This window comes from Procambarus clarkii, chromosome 51, assembly GCF_040958095.1.
Source record: "Procambarus clarkii isolate CNS0578487 chromosome 51, FALCON_Pclarkii_2.0, whole genome shotgun sequence".
Lineage (NCBI taxonomy): Eukaryota > Metazoa > Arthropoda > Malacostraca > Decapoda > Cambaridae > Procambarus > Procambarus clarkii.
Window position 1 is genome coordinate 34,172,659 of NC_091200.1, and position 17,039 is coordinate 34,189,697.

The following is a 17,039-nucleotide window of genomic DNA, read 5'->3' on the forward strand; positions in this document are numbered from 1 at the left end:
AGGTACAACATATATATATATATATATATATATATATATATATATATATATATATATATATATATATATATATATATATATATATATATATATATATATATATGTTGTACCTAGTAGCCAGAACGCACTTCTCAGCCTACTATTCTAGGCCCGATTTGCCTAACAAGCCAAGTTTTCATGAATTAATTGTTTTTCGACTACCTATCCTAACTTTTTCGGCTATCTAACCAAACCTAACCTATAAACATAGGTTAGGTTAGGTTAGGTAGGGTTGGTTAGGTTCGGTCATATATCAAGGTTAATTTTAACTCCAATAAAAAAAAATGACCACATACATAATGAAATGGGTAGCTTTATCATTTCATAAGAAAAAAATTAGAGAAAATATATTGTTAAAGGAAAACTTGGCCTATTAGGCAAATCGGGCCTTGCATAGTAGGCTGAGAAGTGCATTCTGGCTACTAGGTACGACATATATATATATATATATATATATATATATATATATATATATATATATATATATATATATATATATATATATATATATATATATGTGTATATGTATATCCCTTCTGATGATATATATCTGATGATATATATATATCCCTTCTGATGATATATATATATATATATATATATATATATATATATATATATATATATATATATATATATATATATATATATATATATATATATATATATATATGTCGTACCTAATAGCCAGATCGCACTTCTCAGCCTACTATGCAAGGCCCGATTTGCCTAATAAGCCAAGTTTTCATGAATTAATATATTTTCTCTAATTTTTTGCTTATGAAATGATAAAGCTACTCATTTCATTATGTATGAGGTCAATTTTGTTTTATTGGAGTTAAAATTGACGTAGATATATGACCGAACCTAACCAACCCTACCTAACCTAACCTAACCTATCTTTATAGGTTAGGTTAGGTTAGGTAGCCGAAAAAGTTAGGTTAGGTTAGGTTAGGTAGGTTAGGTAGTCGAAAAACAATTAATTCATGAAAACGTGGCTTATTAGGCAAATTGGGCCTTGCATAGTAGGCTGAGAAGTACGTTCTGGCTACTAGGTACGACATATATATATATATATATATATATATATATATATATATATATATATATAAATATATATATATGTTTATATATATTGTGACGATAATCTCTTTCAAGAGAGATTGAGCCTGCTCTTCCCTTCAAAGTACGTAACAAAAGATAATATAGAAGATACGTACAGCAAGTATCTCCAAAACATTTTGCCCAGAGAGCAAAACGTATCCAGCACACTGGCACACCTGCTACCTACCGCCACCGTAAACCGGCAAACTGCTTGTCCATTGCCTGCCTGTCGCTGATTGGCTGGTGTCCCGTCGCACCTGCCCTCCGCCCTCCGCCACAAGTTGATGTCTGGGCTGCAGTGGCCCAGTATTGTCAGAATATCTCAGTGCTCCTTGCAGTTGACATCTCTCGCTGGTAGACTAAGCCTTGGCTTTCGTGTATTAAGGGAGGTGGCAGCTCGAAGCCAATATTCCAGCTCCATTCATATTTATTTTGCTATCACTGTAACTCTCTTGTCTTAACGTAACTTTTCATTTGCCAGTGATTATTAATATTATGTTGTTTGTTGACTTACCTTTTATATTTTATGCTTAACTTTATTCATGTCTTGTTTTTCTAACGTAATTAAAATTTCATTGTTAAATTTACTTGTGTTTTGTGTGTCTTCCCATTACCTTACCACAGACGAAAGTTCCAGCTTTTCTCTTTTTTTTTCTCTAATGTGACGAGGCCCTGCCCCTAGCTTTTGAAACAGCCGAACAACAACGCTTTACCGTCACAATATATATATATATATATATATATATATATATATATATATATATATATATATATATATATATATATATATATATATATATATATATATATATATATATGTATATGTTTATATATATAAATGTTCATGTTCAATGCATTAAACAACACCTCGACATCCTCACAGACCGACATCACCTCAGCACTGAAACAAGGATTATCAAGAAACTAACAACATTATATGGAGGACCTATGGCAATTCCACGACCAAGAGATGGCTTCCTGAACCTTGCAGGAATTAACCTCACTGAGGACCAAGTCACTCTCCTAAATCTGGGCATAAACTGTCACGTTATGTCCAGACCGAGTGGGATGGCCCGGAAAGTAGAGTTGGAAATTCTGTTGGACGACATATTCGACCTCGAGACACAAAAAAAAGGTCACTACCAAAGATACCTTACAAGCAGAACTTATTACAGAAGGAGGAAAGAATCGAAGCAATTACAGAAGCACCATACTGTCCCCCGAGCTCAAAGCGGAAGCTAAAAGCCTTCGTGAGAACAAGGAGATAGTTGTCAGGAGAGGTGACAAGTCGCCAATATATGTCATTCTTAAAAAAGACGAATATCTTCGAAAATGAACCTAATACTCTCTGACCAAACTAAGTTCCAAAGGGTGACGAAGGACACTACAGCCGAATTGAAAGCAAAGGTCAACCGGGGCTCACATTAAGGCTGTTTTTACAATGTTTGATCAGAGCAGACTCGATCACGTTTCGTTCAACAAAATCCTTACTTTTAACAATACATTTTGCCCCTGTGAAGTCGATAGAATGATTACATAAACTGGAATGTAATTACAATGCACTGGATTGCTGGGCTGTACGAATAGCATATGAATGCTGTTTTAAACGCGAGGATAGAGATTTACCTGTCTGGCCGATGTAAACACATGCACACTCATTACAAGAGATGGAATACACACAGCCTGCTACAGACGAGGGCGAGTTTTTAATTAACATGGACTTAACTGTATTATCATTTTTGAACACTTGATTAATATTAAGGTTCTTCAGGGCTGGGGCAAGATTTACTAGACCCTCAGAATATGGTAATACCAACGAATTTTTCAGTTCTGGTTTAGACTTAGTAGTCTGTTTGTAGAAAGTCCTTTTTGCTTGACCTTTTTGCTTTGGACTTTCTACAAACAGACTACTAAGTCTAAACCAGAACTGAAAAATTCGTTGGTATTACCATATTCTGAGGGTCTAGTAAATCTTGCCCCAGCCCTGAAGAACCTTAATATTAATCTAGTGTTCAAAAATGATAATACAGTTAAGTCCATGTTAATTAAAAACTCGCCCTCGTCTGTAGCAGGATGTGTGTATTCCATCCCTTGTAATGAGTGTGCATGTGTTTACATCGGCCAGACAGGTAAATCTCTTTCCTCGCGTTTAAAACAGCATTCATATGCTATTCGTACAGCCCAGCAATCCAGTGCATTGTAATTACATTCCAGTTTATGTAATCATTCTATCGACTTCACAGGGGCAAAATGTATTGTTAAAAGTAAGGATTTTGTTGAACGAAACGTGATCGAGTCTGCTCTGATCAAACATTGTAAAAACAGCCTTAATGTGAGCCCCGGTATGTACAAGTTGGATCCCTATTTAAGCCTCAATATAGCACGTCAAAACAATATAGCAATCATTTAACACGTATGTCACTTGGAGATATTAATAGGAGCTGCCTCGTATGGGCCAATAGGCCTTCTGCAGTATCCTTCTTTCTTATAATTCCTTTCCTCCACTTATTTTTGGTGGTCAGGTGATCTGCCCAGGCGGATATAAAGGTCTGATCAGCAATCTTATCTTCATTCTACTTTGCTCTGATGAAGGCGAATTAGCCGAAAACGCGTTAAGCATGTTCTATTTTTCACATGTGGTTATTCTGCATACTTGGATCAGTGTTTTTGTGATCATTGTTGCATATATATATATATATATATATATATATATATATATATATATATATATATATATATATATATATATATATATATATATATATATATATATATATATATATAACTGAAAACTCACACCCCAGAAGTGACTCGAACCCATACTCCCAGGAGCAACGCAACTGGTATGTACAAGACGCCTTAATCCACTTGACCATCACGACCGGACATAATGAGGTGATAGCCTCATTATGTCCGGTCGTACGAAAACTCATTAGTGAGTTTTCAGTTGCATATTGTCCTGGGGACCATTCAGGCTTGTTCGCATTTGTGTTCCTCACGTGTGCCCCAAAGAATGAGGTAATTTGGTAAAATGCTATGCCCAAGATTACCATCCGAGTGCCGGCGGTGGGGTGGTTCAAATAGCTTCGGCTATCACCTCATTATGTCCGGTCGTGATGGTCAAGTGGATTAAGGCGTCTTGTACATACCAGTTGCATTGCTCCTGGGAGTATGGGTTCGAGTCACTTCTGGGGTGTGAGTTTTCAGTTGCATATTGTCCTGGGGACCATTCAGGCTTGTTCGCATATATATATATATATATATATATATATATATATATATATATATATATATATATATATATATATATATATATATATATATGTGTCGTACCAAGTAGCCAGAACGCACTTCTCAGCCTACTATGCAAAGCCCGATTTCCCTAATAAGCCAAGTTTTACTGAATTAATATATTTTCTCTAATTTTTTTCTTATGAAATGATAAAGCTACCCATTTCATTATGTATGAGATCAATTTACATATATATATATTTATATATATATATTTATATATATATTTATATATATATATATATATTATTAAATATGACCGAAAAAGTAAGATTAATAATTCTAACACGAATTTTCTCAATCTTTCGTACATATGTTTTGTAACTTAACCTAACCTATCTTTATAGGATAGGTTAGGTTAGGTAGCCGAAAAAGTTAGGTTAGGTTAGGTTAGGTAGGTTAGGTAGTCGAAAAACAATTAATTCATGAAAACTTGGCTTATTAGGCAAATCGGGCCTTGCATAGTAGGCTGAGAAGTGCGTTCTGGCTACTAGATACGACATATATATATATATATATATATATGTGTGTGTGTGTGTGTGTACTCACCTACTTGTAATCACCTAGTTGTGTCCGCAGGGGTTGAGCTCTGGCTCTTTGGTCCCGCCTCTCAACCGTCAATCAACAGGTGTACAGATTCCTGAGCCTATTGGGCTCTATCATATCTACACTTGAAACTGTGTATGGAGTCAGCCTCCACCACATGCATTCCATTTGTCAACCACTCTGACGCTAAAAAAGTTCTTTCTAATATCTCTGTGGCTCATTTGGGCGCTCAGTTTCCACCTGTGTCCCCTTGTGCGTGTGTCCCTTGTGTTAAATAGCCTGTCTTTATCTACCCTATCAATTCCCTTGAGAATCTTGAATGTAGTGATCATGTCCCCAAACTCTTCTGTCTTCCAGAGAAGTGAGGTTCAATTCCTGCAGTCTCTCCTCGTAGCTCATACCTCTCAGCTCGGGTACTAGTCTGGTGGCAAATCTTTGAACCTTTTCCAGTTTAGTCTTATCCTTGACTAGATATGGACACCATGCTGGGGCTGCATACTCCAGATTTGCGTGTGTGTGTATGTGTACTCACCTATTTGTACTCACCTATTTGTGCTTGCAGGATCGAGCATTGACACTTGGATCCCGCCTTTCCAGCTATCGCTTGTTTACAGCAATGACTCCTGTCCCATTTCCCTATCTTCCATTTTCCATTTTGTGTGTGTGTGTGTGTGTGTGTGTGTGTGTGTGTGTGTGTGTGTGTGTGTGTGTGTGTGTGTGTGTGTGTGTACTCACCTAGTTGTACTTACCTAGTTGTGGCGGGGGTTCAGCTCTGGCTCTTTGGTCCTGCCTCTCAACCATCAATCAACAGGTGTACAGGTTCCTGAGCCTATTGGGCTCCATCATATCTAGACTTGAAACTGTGTATGGAGTCGGCCTCCACCACATTACTTCCTAATGCATTCCATTTGTCAACCACTCTGACACTAAAAATGGTCTTTGTAATATCTCTGTGGCCCATTTGGGCACTCAGTTTCCACCTGTGCCCCCTAGTGCGTGTGCCCCTTGTGTTAAATAGCCTGTCTTTATCAACCCTGTCGATTCCCTTGAGAATCTTGAATGTGGTGATCATAAACCCCCCTAACTCTTCTGTCTTCCAACGAAGTGAGGTTTAATTTCCGTAGTCTCTCCTCGTAGCTCATACCTCTCAGCTCGGGTACTAGTCTGGTGGCAAACCTTTGAACCTTTTCCAGTTTAGTCTTATGCTTGACTAGATATGTACTCCATGCTGGAGCCGCATACTCCAGGATTGGTCTGACATATGTAGTATATAATGTTCTGAAAGATTCCTTACACAAGTTTCTAAATGCCGTTTTTATGTTAGCCAGCCTGGCATATGTCGCTGATGTTATCCTCCTGATATGAGCTTCAGAGAACAGGTCTGGCGTGATATCAACCTCCAAGTCTTTTTCTTTCTCTGACTCCTGAAGAATTTCCTGTTCCAGATGATACCTTGTATCTGGTGCCCTTTTTCCCACCCCTATCTTCATTACATTACATTTGCTTGGGTTAAACTCTAACAGCCATTTATTCGACCGTTCCTGCAGCTTGTCTAGGTCTTTTTGAAGCCTCAAACAGTCCTCTTCTGTTTTAATCCTTCTCATAATTTTGGCATCGTCCGCAAACATTGAGAGAAATTAATCTATACCTTCCGGGAGATCATTTATATATATCAGAAACAAGATAGGACCGAGTACAGAGCTCTTTGGGACTCCACTGGTGACTTCACGCCAATCGGAGGTCTCACCTCTCACCGTAACTCTCTGCTTCCTATTGCTTAGGTACTCCCTTATCCACTGGAGCACCTTACCAGCTACATCTGCCTGTCTTTCCAGCTTATGTACAAGCCTCTTATGCTGTACTGTGTCAAAGGCTTTCCGACAATTCAAGAAAATGCAGTCCGCCCAGCCCTCTTTTTCTTGCTTAATCTTTGTCACCTGATCGTAGAATTCTATCAAGCCTGTAAGGCAAGATTTTCCCTCCCTGAACCCATGTTGGCGATTTGTCACGAAGTCCCTTCTCTCCAGATGTGTTACCAAGTTTTTTCTCATGATCTTCTCCATCACCTTGCATGGTACACAAGTCAAGGACACTGGCCTGTAGTTCAGTGCCTCTTGCCTGTCGCCCTTTTTGTATATTGGGACCACATTCGCCTTCTTCCATATTTCTGGTAGGTCTCCCGTCTCCAGTAACTTACTACACACTATGGAGAGTGGCAAGCAAAGTGCCTCTGCACACTCTTTCAGTATCCATGGTGAGATCCCGTCTAGACCAACAGCCTTTCTAACATCCAGATACAGCAGGTGTCTCTTGACCTCCTCTCTCGTAATTTCGAACTCTTCCAAGGCCGCCTGGTTTACCTCCCTTTCTCCTAGCACAGTGACCTCACCTTGTTCTATTGTGAAGACCTCCTGGAACCTCTTGTTGAGTTCTTCACACACCTCTTTGTCTTTCTCTGTATACCTGTCCTCGCCTGTTCTAAGTTTCTATACCTGTTCTTTCACTGTTGTTTTCCTTCTGATGTGACTGTGGAGTAGCTTTGGTTTGGTCTTGGCTTTGTTTGCTGTATCATTTTCAAAACTTTTCTCTGCTTCTCTTCTCACCCTGACGTACTCATTCCTGGTTCTCTGGTATCTCCCTCTGCTTTCTGGTGTTCTGTTATTCCGGAAGTTCCTCCATGCCCTTTCGTTCAGTTTCTTCGCTTCTATACATGCCCTATTATACCGTGGATTCTATTATATACATACCTATTATACCATGTGTGTGTGTGTGTGTGTGTGTGTGTGTGTGTGTGTGTGTGTGTGTGTGTGTGTGTGTGTGTGTGTGTGTGTGTGTGTGTATTCACCTAGTTGTATTCACCTAGTTGTGTTTGCGGGGGTTGAGTTTTGCTCTTTCAGCCCGCCTCTCAACTGTCAATCAACTGTTTACTAACTACACTAACTACTTTATTTTTTTCACACCACACACACACACACACACCAGGAAGCAGCCGGTGACAGCTGACTAACTCCCAGGTACCTATTTACTGCTAGGTAACAGGGGCATTCAGGGTGAAAGAAACTTTGCCCATTTGTTTCTGCCTCGTACGGGAATCGAACCCGCGCCACAGAATTACGAGTCCTGCGCGCATCCACCAGGCTACGAGGCCCCATCCCAGCAAACACAAATCATCTACACAACGTTCGCCTATCTCTTCCCATAGGTGTGGGAATGATTTGCATTGAGAATGGTGCAGGAGAGCCTTTGAGAAACTTTTACTCAAAAAATCCAAACACAAAGGTTTAATTATAAATTGTTTTTCTACAATTATTTTCTTCCAAATGTAAAACAAATAGTTTTTACATGTTTAAATATAAAATTTATGGTGTTTTTTTGTAAAATTCATTAATAAATTGTGAATGATATATATTGGCTGAGTGAAACCTTTAAAATCCATTTAGTTATAATATGAACAGAAAAAAGTAGTTTTCCAAATTTTCTAAAAATCGCTCTTTTTAACACAATTTGACTCCTTATGCATTCCACTAAACACTAATATCATGTTTAAATATATAATTTATGTATTATTCCCTAAGATAATTTATATAAATTTTAAAAGTTGCTGGAAAGTGGTGAGAACGAATCTGAAAACGTTTTGTTGTCTTATATTGGCGTGTTCTTATTAACTAGAGTGAGTAAGAGTGAGCGAGAGTGGGTAAGAGTGAGTAAGAGTGAATGAAGGTGAGTGAGAGTGCCAGAGAGTGTGTAAGTGTGAGTAAGAGTGAGTATAAGTAAGAGTGACTGAGAGTAAGAGTGACAGAGTGAGTAAGAGTGAGAGTAAGAGTGAGAGTAAAGTGATTGAGAGTAAGGGTGAGTATGAGAGTAAGAGTGATTGAGAGTTAGAGTGAGAGTAAGAGTGATTGAGAGTTAGTGAGAGTAAGAGTGATTGAGAGTAAGAGTGATTGAGAGTAAGAGTGATTGAGAGTAAGAGTGATTGAGAGTAAGAGTGATTGAGAGTAAGAGTGATTGGGAGTATTAGTGATTGAGAGTAAGAGTGATTGGGAGTAAGAGTGATTGGGAGTAGGAGTTAGAGTGAGAGTAGGAGTAAGAATGAGAATAAGAGTGATTGAGAGTAAGAGTGAGTAAGAGTAAGAATGAGAGTAAGAGTGATTGAGAGTAAGAGTGATTGAGAGTAAGAGTGATTGAGAGTAAGAGTGATTGGGAGTAAGAGTGATTGGGAGTAAGAGTAAGAGTGAGAGTAAGAATGAGAATAAGAGTGATTGAGAGTAAGAGTGATTGGGAGTAAGAGTAAGAGTAAGAATGAGAGTAGGAGTGATTGAGAGTAGGAGTGATTGGGAGTAGGAGTGATTGGGAGTAAGAGTCATTGAGAGTAAGAGTAATTGAGAGTAAGAGTATGAGAGTAAGAGTGAGAGAGTGAGTATGAATGGGTAAGGGTGACTGAGAGTGAGTAAGAATGACAGAGTAAGAGTGACAGAGCGTAAGAGTGACAGAGAGTAAGAGTGACAGAGAGTAAGAGTGACAGAGTAAGAGTGACAGAGAGTAAGAGTGACAGAGAGTAAGAGTGACAGAGAGTAAGAGTGACAGAGAGTAAGAGTGACAGAGTAAGAGTGACAGAGTAAGAGTGACAGAGTAAGAGTGACAGAGAGTAAGAGTGACAGAGAGTAAGAGTGACAGAGAGTAAGAGTGACAGAGAGTAAGAGTGACAGAGAGTAAGAGTGACAGAGAGTAAGAGTGACAGAGTAAGAGTGACAGAGTAAGAGTGACAGAGTAAGAATGACAGAGAGTAAGAATGACAGAGAGTAAGAGTGACAGAGAGTAAGAGTGACAGAGAGTAAGAGTGACAGAGAGTAAGAGTGACAGAGTAAGAGTGACAGAGAGTAAGAGTGACAGAGAGTAAGAGTGACAGAGAGTAAGAGTGACAGAGAGTAAGAGTGACAGAGAGTAAGAGTGACAGAGTAAGAGTGACAGAGTGTAAGAGTGACAGAGTAAGAGTGACAGAGAGTAAGAGTGACAGAGAGTAAGAGTGACAGAGAGTAAGAGTGACAGAGAGTAAGAGTGACAGAGAGTAAGAGTGACAGAGTAAGAGTGACAGAGTAAGAGTGACAGAGAGTAGGAGTGACAGAGAGTAAGAGTGACAGAGAGTAAGAGTGACAGAGAGTAAGAGTGACAGAGAGTAAGAGTGACAGAGTAAGAGTGACAGAGTAAGAGTGACAGAGAGTAAGAGTGACAGAGAGTAAGAGTGACAGAGAGTAAGAGTGACAGAGTAAGAGTGACAGAGAGTAGGAGTGACAGAGTGTAAGAGTGACAGTAAGAGTTACAGAGAGTAAGAGTGACAGAGAGTAAGAGTGACAGAGAGTAAGAGTGACAGAGTAAGAGTGACAGAGTAAGAGAGTGAGAGTGATTATGAGAGAGTTAAGAGTGTGAGGTGTGTGAGTGTAGCAGGCCAGGGAGGCAGGATGTGTGGTCACAGGCGAGGCCTAGTTAGGCCTCGTGATCTCTAATGTTGGTTTTTATATATATGTGGGATTTTTTGTCCTGTTTCAAATTATAATTATTTAGCAGGAATGTAATAAGATATTGCACAGTATTAATGTGACAATAATATATGCATTATTTCCTTGATAATCAAACTTGTTGTTCAAAGATAATATACAATCTTTGAAGGAAACATTTTGAGAGCGCAAGCTGGCAACACTGTTCTGGTGGGTGAGAGAGACATATGGTTAGTTGTACTCAGACCTACAGTGGAGAAGGGTGTGTCCCAGCTGGCCGCCACCCGCCGCCACCCGCCGCCCACCACCAGCCGCCACCCGCCACCACCCGCCACCACCCACCACCAGCCGCCACCCACCACCAGCCGCCACCCGCCGCCACCCGCCACCCACCACCAGCCGCCACCCACCACCAGCCGCCACCTGCCACCACCCACCACCAGCCGCCACCCGCCGCCACCCGCCGCCACCCGCCACTACCCACCACCAGCCGCCACCCGCCACCACCCACCACCAGCCGCCACCCGCCACCAGCCACCGCCACCCACCACCGCCACTCACCACCCGCCGCCACCACCCACCACCAGCCGCCACCCGCCACCACCCACCACCAGCCGCCACCCGCCACCACCCACCACCAGCCGCCACCCGCCACCACCCACCACCAGCCGCCACCCGCCGCCACCCACCACCCGCCGCCACCCACCACCAGCCGCCACCCGCCGCCACCCACCACCAGCCGCCACCCGCCGCCACCCACCACCAGCCGCCACCCGCCACCACCCACCACCAGCCGCCACCCGCCACCACCCACCACCAGCCGCCACCCAACACCACCCACCACCACCCACCACCAGCCGCCACCCGCCACCACCCACCACCAGCCGCCACCCGCCACCACCCACCACCAGCCGCCACCCGCCACCACCCACCACCAGCCGCCACCCGCCACCGCCACCCGCCACCCGCCACCCGCCACCACCCACCACCAGCCGCCACCACCCACCACCAGTCGCCACCCGCCACCAGCCACCGCCACCCGCCACCAGCCACCGCCACCCACCACCACCCGCCACCAGCCACCGCCACCCACCACCGCCACTCACCACCCGCCGCCACCACCCACCACCAGCCGCCAACCGCCACCCACCACCGCCACCCGCCGCCACCACCCACCACCACCACCCACCACCACCAGCCGCCGCCGCCACCACCACCCACCACCACCGCCGCCACCACCCATCACCGCCGCCGCCACCACCACCCACCACCACCGCCGCCGCCACCACCCATCACCGCCGCCGCCGCCACCACCCACCACAGCCGCCGCCGACACCACCGCCACCACCCACCACAGCCGGCACCACCACCCACCACCACCACCACCACCCACCACCGCCGCCGCCACCGCCCGCCACCGCCCGCCACCAGCCGCCATCACCACCACCACCACCACCAGCCGCCATCACCGCCACCAGCTGCCACCACCACCAGCCGCCACCACCACCACCACCAGCCGCCATCACCGCCACCAGCTGCCACCACCACCAGCCGCCATCACCGCCACCAGCTGCCACCACCACCAGCCGCCACCACCAGCCGCCACCACCAGCCGCCACCACCGCCACCACCACCTGCCACCACCACCCACCACCACCCGCCGCCACCACCCACCACCACCAGCCGCCGCCGCCACCCACCACCCGCCGCCGCCGCCACCACCACCCACCACCACCGCCGCCACCACCCACCACCACCAGCCGCCGCCGCCACCACCACCGCCGCCACCACCAGCCGCCGCCGCCGCCACCACCACCCACCACCACCGCCGCCACCACCCACCACCGCCAGCCGCCACCACTCATCACAGACCCCGCCACCGCCCGCCAGACACAGCCGCCAGTGTCCGCCACCGCCGCCACTGTCCGCCACCGCCGCCACTGTCCGCCACCGCCACCACTGTCCGCCCGCCGCCACCACTGTCCGCCCGCCGCCACCACTGTCCGCCCGCCGCCACCACTGTCCGCCCGCCGCCTCCACTGTCCGCCCGCCGCCACCACTGTCCGCCCGCCGCCTCCACTGTCCGCCCGCCGCCTCCACTGTCCGCCCGCCGCCGCCACTGTCCGCCCGCCGCCGCCACTGTCCGCCCGCCGCAGCCACTGTCCGCCCGCCGCCGCCACTGTCCGCCCGCCGCCTCCACTGTCCGCCCGCCGCCTCCACTGTCCGCCCGCCGCCTCCACTGTCCGCCCGCCGCCTCCACTGTCCGCCCGCCGCCTCCACTGTCCGCCCGCCGCCTCCACTGTCCGCCCGCCGCCTCCACTGTCCGCCCGCCGCCGCCACTGTTCGCCCGCCGCCGCCACTGTCCGCCCGCCGCCGCCACTGTCCGCCCGCCGCCGCCACTGTCCGCCCGCCGCCACTGTCCACCACCGCCGCCACGGTCCGCCCGCCGCCACTATCCGCCACAGCCGCCACTGTCCGCCCGCCGCCACTGTCCGCCCGCCGCCGCCCTGTCCGCCCGCCGCCACCGCCGCCACTGTCCGCCCGCCGCCACTGTCCGCCCGCCGCCACTATCCGCCACCGCCGCCACTGTCCGCCCGACGCCACTGTCCGCCCGCCGCCACTGTCCGCCCGCCGCCACTGTCCTCCCGCCGCCACTGTCCGCCCGCCGCCGCCCTGTCCGCCCGCCGCCACTATCCGCCACCGCTGCCACTGTCCGCCCGCCGCCACTGTCCGCCCGCCGCCACTATCCGCCACCGCCGCCACTGTCCGCCCGACGCCACTGTCCGCCCGCCGCCACTGTCCGCCCGCCGCCACTGTCCGCCACCGCCGCCACTGTCCGCCACCGCCGCCACTGTCCGCCCGCCGCCACTGTCCGCCACCGCCGCTACTGTCCGCCCGCCGCCACTGTCCGCCCGCCGCCGCCACTGTCCGCCCGCCGCCACTGTCCGCCACAGCCGCCACTCTCTGCCGTACAGCCTCCCCTCTCTCCGTTAGTAAATAATTATAATTGTTAGTAAATAATAAAAGAAATATAAATTATTAGATTTTTTTTACCCTTAAATTGGTTTTAATATTTAAATTGAAAATAATAATATAATATAAAATATAATAAAAATAATATAATATAAAATATAATTTAATTTCAAGAAATTTAACTTTAAACACAAAGATGTAAAAAGGGTTCAGATTATTGGCTCAAACCTTTCATAAGAGATTCATATTGGTATATGAATGGATTATGAATGACTCATGTTAGGAGTGTAAAGTTGCCACAACATCTCAAATTAGTGTTAGATACATATGTCTTGGTTATAAGTTTTGGAAACCTATTTAAGTCCACACACAATATCGTATCTGATACGATAAAACAAACGTTTCCAATACTTTCAAATACTTTCCAGATATGTTGTGGCAACCTAAAATTGTTTGCTGGGATAGGCCCCACATAGCCTTGTGTGTGTGTGTGTGTGTGTGTGTGTGTGTGTGTGTGTGTGTGTGTGTGTGTGTGTGTGTGTGTTTGGGTGTGTGTGTGTGTGTACTCACCTAGTTGTACTAGCCTAGTTGTATTTGCGGGGGTTGAGCTCTGGCTCTTTGGTCCCGCCTCTCAACCGTCCATCAACAGGTGTACAGATTCCTGAGCCTACTGGGCTCTATCATATCTACACTTGAAACTGTGTATGGTGTCAGCCTCCACCACATCACCTCCCAATGCATTCCATTTGTCAACCACTCTGACACTAAAAAAGTTATTTCTAATACCTCTGTGGCACATTTGGGCGCTCAGTTTCCACCTGTGTCCTCTAGTGCGTGTGCCCCTTGTGTTAAATAGCCTGTCTTTATCTACCCTATCAATTCCCTTGAGAATCTTGAATGTGGTGATCATGTCCCCCTAACTCTTCTGTCTTCCAGCGAAATGAGGTTTAATTCCCGTAGTCTCTCCTCGTAGCTCATACCTCTCAGCTCGGATACTAGTCTGGTGGCAAACCTTTGAACCTTTTCCAGTTTAGTCTTATCCTTGACTAGATATGGACTCCATGCTGGGGCTGCATACTCCAGGATTGGCCTGACATATGTGGTATACAAAGTTCTGAATGATTCTTTACACAAGTTTCTGAATGCCGTTCGTATGTTGGCCAGCCTGGCATATGCCGCTGATGTTATTCGTTTGATATGTGCTGCAGGAGACAGGTCTGACGTGATATCAACCCCCAAAACTTTTTCCTTCTCTGACTCCTGAAGAATTTCCTCTCCCAGATGATACCTTGTATCTGGCCTCATGCTCCCTACACCTATCTTCATTACATTACATTTGGTTGGGTTAAACTCTAACAACCATTTGTTCGACCATTCCTTCAGCTTGTCTAGGTCTTCTTGAAGCCTCAAACAGTCCTCTTCTGTTTTAATCCTTCTCATAATTTTAGCATCGTCCGCAAACATTGAGAGAAATGAATCGATACCCTCCTGGAGATCATTAACATATATCAGAAACAAGATAGGACCGAGTACAGAGCCCTGTGGGACTCCACTGGTGACTTCACGCCAATCGGAGGTCTTACCCCTCACCGTAACTCTCTGCTTCCTATTGCTTAGATACTCCCTTATCCACTGGAGCACCTTACCAGCTACACCTGCCTGTCTCTCCAGCTTATGTACCAGCCTCTTATGCGGTACTGTGTCAAAGGCTTTCCGACAATCCAAGAAAATACAGTCCGCCCAGCCCTCTCTTTCTTGCTTAATCTTTGTCACCTGATCGTAGAATTCTATCAAGCCTGTAAGGCATGATTTACCCTCCCTGAACCCATGTTGGCGATTTGTCACGAAGTCCCTTCTCTCCAGATGTGTTACCAGGTTTTTTCTCACGATCTTCTCCATCATCTTGCATGGTATACAAGTCAAGGACACTGGCCTGTAGTTCAGTGCCTCTTGTCTGTCGCCCTTTTTGTATATTGGGACCACATTCGCCGTCTTCCATATTTCGGGTAGGTCTCCCATCTCTAGTGACTTACTATACACTATGGAGAGTGGCAAGCAAAGTGCCTCTGCACACTCTTTCAGTACCCATGGTGAGATCCCATCTGGACCAACAGCCTTTCTAACATCCAGATCCAGCAGGTGTCTCTTGACCTCCTCTCTCGTAATTTCGAACTCTTCCAAGGCCGCCTGGTTTACCTCCCTTTCTCCTAGCACAGTGACCTCACCTTGTTCTATTGTGAAGACCTCCTGGAACCTCTTGTTGAGTTCCTCACACACCTTTCTGTCATTCTCTGTATACCTGTCCTCGCCTGTTCTAAGTTTCAATACCTGTTCTTTCACTGTTGTTTTCCTTCTGATGTGACTGTGGAGTAGCTTTGGTTCGGTCTTGGCTTTATTTGGTATATCATTTTCAAAAATTTTCTCTGCTTCTCTTCTCACCTTGACGTACTGATTCCTGGTTCTCTGGTATGTCTCTCTGCTTTCTGGTGTTCTGTTATTCCGGAAGTTCCTCCACGCCTTTTTGTTCAGTTTCTTCGCTTCCATACATGCCCTATTATACCATGGATTCTTCTGTTGCTTCACGGATTTTTCCCTTTGGGCCGGGATGAACCTGTTTACTGCCTCCTGACACTTTTGGGTAACATAGTCCATCATACCCTGTACAGACCTGTCTCTGAGGTCTGTGTCCCAAGGTATTTCACTTAGGAAACTTCTCATCTGTTCATAATTCCCCTTTCGGTATGCCAGCCTTTTGATTCCTAGTTCTTTTTGGGGGGAGATAAGTCCTAGCTCTACCAGGTACTCAAATTTCAATACACTGTGGTCACTCATTCCCAAGGGCGCTTCCATCTTAACTACCCTTATATCCCACTCATTTAGGGTAAATATCAAATCGAGCATTGCTGGTTCATCTTCTCCTCTCATTCTTGTTGGTTCTTTGATGTGCTGGCTTAGAAAGTTTCTTGTTGCCACGTCCAGCAGCTTAGCTCTCCATGTTTCTGGTCCTCCATGTGGGTCTCTGTTCTTCCAATCTATCTTCCCATGGTTGAAGTCCTCCATAATTAGTAGTCCAGATCCATTCCTGCTAGCAACAGAAGCTGCTCTTTCTATTATGTTGATGGTGGCCATGTTGTTTCTATCATATTCATGTCTAGGTCTTCTGTCATTTGGTGGTGGATTATATATGACTACGACTATAATTTTGTTCCCTCCATTTGTTACAGTACCTGCTATGTAGTCATTGAAACTTTCACAGCCCTGAATATCCATCTCCTCAAAATCCCAGCCTTTTCTTACCAGCATAGCTACACCACCCCCACCTCTTCCTTCCCTCTCTTTCCTCATAACATAATAGTCCTGTGGGAACACTGCATTTGTTATCGTTTTCGTGATCTTTGTTTCTGTGAGGGCTATTATGTCTGGGTTTTCCTCTAGTACCAGTTCTCCACGCTCATTTCCTTTATTTGTAATTCCATCTATGTTAGTGTACATCGCTTTGAGGCTCACTTTCTTCTGTCCCTTCTCAAATCGCCTCCTTGGTGAGTGTTCTGCTGGTAGGGGAGGCTGTTCCATGGGTGTGAGGACCCGTGAGGT